Source organism: Herpailurus yagouaroundi, unplaced genomic scaffold (genome assembly GCF_014898765.1).
Source record: "Herpailurus yagouaroundi ecotype Mexico unplaced genomic scaffold, PumYag 182, whole genome shotgun sequence".
Taxonomy (NCBI): Eukaryota; Metazoa; Chordata; class Mammalia; order Carnivora; family Felidae; genus Herpailurus; species Herpailurus yagouaroundi.
In genome coordinates, this window is record NW_024412413.1 from 53,571,107 (window position 1) to 53,574,525 (window position 3,419).

Here is a 3,419-nt window from a genome sequence, read left to right on the forward strand (position 1 = left end):
GACTTTTAACATAATCCAATACCCAGTCTTGATAACAACACTTAACAAAATGAACAATTTCTTAACATGATAATATCTTAATGTGTATTATCTAATACAACTTAATAAGTGGATAACTTAGAGGCATGAAATTTAGAGAAGTAATAAAATTATTACTATTTCTAGATATCTTGATTATTAAGCAGGTAATTCTTAAAGATTCAACTGAAAAAGTACAAGTAACGAGAGACTTCAAAAAGACATTGTGGAATAAAAATATGCAGAACTAATGCCTTCTAAAATACATCTAACAATTAACTGAAAGATATAATGGAAGAAAATCTCACCTACAATAGCAACAAGATGATTAAACACTTAGGAATACATTTAACAAGAAACAGATAAAGCCTTTATGAGAAACATTACCATGTTCCTGAAGAACACGTACACACACACAAGATTTTTAGTATATGTGCTATTATTTGGAATAGCAAGATTCAAAATCGTAAGATTTTAGTTCTACCTAAAGTAAAATATGCATTTAATGTGGTTCCCATTAAAATATTGAGCATAAAACCTTTGGCTTGCCTTTCTCCGGTCCTCAAGCAAATCAAGTTTGTCTTGACAAATAGGATAATGACTTCTCCAATTTTTCCCCTCTCCCTCTACTGAGTGAGAACCTGGGCTAATAAGAACATGAGGCAAGAAAATGAGCACATCTCTACTGAAGGATGAAAAAAGAAAGAAGGTGGGGGAAAGAGAGAGAGGAAGAGAAAGAATGAGGAAGGAAAAAACATATAGATCCTCCAGCTCATACAAAAAAATGGTGCAAGAAACAAAGCGCCAGGATATCTCTTAGAAGAGCAGTGAAAGTATCAGGTACTAAAACATATTACAAAGCCTCAATAGTTACCATCGTGTGACCTGTAAATAGAACAGTACATAGCATAGGACATAAAATCCATGAATAGATCCAAATATGTATAAGGAATTCATATGTAATAAATACGGCAAACAAAATCAGTGAGATAAGGAAGAACTTTTAAATAAATGTTGTTGAGACATTTGGCTGGGTTTTGGTAAAACTAGAAGTCCCTGGGAGCAGTTACCTTTTAAAGAGACATTTCTTAAAATGTGTTCCTCTGATCATTTCGTCAGAAAGATCAGTTACATATTGAAACACAGGTTCCAAGAAGCACCCACTGAATCAAAAATTTAAGTAACTCCTGAGAACTTGCATATTGCCAAGTTTCTCAGATGATTCTGATGGACACACAATTGGGAACTTCTCCTTTAAACCGTCTCTCCTGGATGATTGCATCTCTCCTGCTAAGTCAACTCTCCCTGCTTTTTTTCCCCGTTGGGTCTATAGCTTTAGCCACTACATCCAGGTAATTGAAGGCAATTGAAAGGGCACTGAAGTCCCTGCCTATTCTGTTTGACTGAAATATATAAAATTCTCTTTCAAACCCTTAGTTTAGCTAAGATAAAGCTGGAATTTCTTTATATAAATGTTCAGTAGAAAATAAAACATCTCTTTACCTCCTTGGCTGTTAGAAGCTTGGCCGCCATCATGATCCACACAGTAACTGTCTGGACCAGGAAGTTCATGACCAACCGACTACCTCAGTGGAAACAGAGGGTCATTGATGTTCTTTACCCCAGAAAGGCAACAGTACCGACGACAGAAATTCAGGAAAAATTAGCCAAAATGTACAAGACCACACCAGACGTCCTCTTTGTATTTGGATTCAGAACCCATTGTGGTGGTGGCAAAACTGGCTTTGGCATGATTTGTGATTCCTTGGATTATGTACAGAAAACGAACCCAGACATCGACTTGCAGGACATGGCTTGTATGAGAAGAAAAAGACATCAAGAAAACAGCAAAAGGAATGCAAGAACAGAATAAAGAAAGTCAGGGGGACTGCACAAGCCAATGTTGGTGCCGGCAAAAAGAAGGAGTAATAATTCTGTGGTAACTATCCGTGGTGATTAATCACGCAGGTATTTCATGAGAGGATTAATAAACTAAGACCTTTTAAAAAAAGAAAATAAGGGGCACCTGGGTGGTTCAGTCGGTTAAGCATGTGACTTTGGCTCAGGTCATGATCTCGTGGCTCATGGGTTCAAGCCCCACATCAGGCTCTGTGCTGACAGCTTAGAGTCTGGAGCCTGCTTTGGATTCTGTCTCTGTCTCTCTCTCTCAAAACTAGAGAGTGCCCTCCCCCGCTTGCACTCTCTCTCTCAAAAATAAATATACATTAAAAATATTTTTTAAGGGGCGCCTGGGTGGCGCAGTCGGTTAAGCGTCCGACTTCAGCCAGGTCACGATCTCGCGGTCCGTGAGTTCGAGCCCCGCGTCAGGCTCTGGGCTGATGGCTCGGAGCCTGGAGCCTGTGTCCGATTCTGTGTCTCCCTCTCTCTCTGCCCCTCCCCCGTTCATGCTCTGTCTCTCTCTGTCCCAAAAATAAATAAAAACATTGAAAAAAAATTAAAAAAAAATATTTTTTAAAAAAGAAAAGAAATGCAAAGTTATACAAATGGATTTGGTTATCTAGTGCTGATTTCTTATTCTCAGTTATCTGAAGTCAAGTCTCTGACCAGGGCTGGTAAAATGAGGGGGTGTACCCCCATAAATGCAGACGTTGCTCAAGACTTGCTCTGGGTCCCTCTGCTCCTTTCCTGAGACTTCACAATTCATTGCTGTGTGGTAGATAACTCAGAAGTTTATATGTGCAGCCCAGATATCTCCTCAAAGTTCCAGATTCGATGTACAAATGCTTGGCATATTCTCTTTTATATCTCTAATGTACCTCAAACTCAACATTTTCAAAAATGAATTCTTTTTTTTAAGTTTACTTATTTATTTTGAGAGAGAGAGAATCCCAAGCAGTTTCCATGCTTTCAGCACAGAGCCCAACGTGGGACTAAAACTCGTGAATCGAGATCGTGACCTGCGCTAAAATCAAGAGTCTGAGTGAGCTGCCCAGACACCCCTCAAAACTGAATTATCACTCGCTCAGCACTACCGTCCCCACCCCTACCCAAACCAGTCTCCTTTCAGCGTCCTCCTGTCTTGGGCAAGAGCATCACCATCCGACTGGCTAGGTAAGGCCAAAGTGCTGGATTCGTTCTGGACACCACCTTTTCCCTTCACTTTCCAATGTAATCCACCTTAAAGTCTTGTGAATTCTCCCACTTAAATATCTCTCACATTTATCTACTTACCGCTACTTCTACAACGCCCCCAATCCAACCTCCCCTAATCACAAGCATCTCCTAACTTGTCTCTTCGCTTCCATTAAACAGGTGAGCTAGACGATATTCAAAAGGATCGTGTTTGGGGGGCACCTCAACCCAGTTAATAATATACTTTAGTTTCTGATTGCTCTTGGGATAAAAACAAAAATCCCTTAATGTGGCCTAAGAGGTCCTAT

General features: G+C 39.7%; 1 pseudogene; it reads left to right on the plus strand.

The window, feature by feature from the left end:
- Window positions 1-1,530: 1,530 nt before the first annotated feature.
- Window positions 1,531-1,947, plus strand: LOC121041085 (40S ribosomal protein S24-like; annotated as a pseudogene).
- Window positions 1,948-3,419: the final 1,472 nt, after the last annotated feature.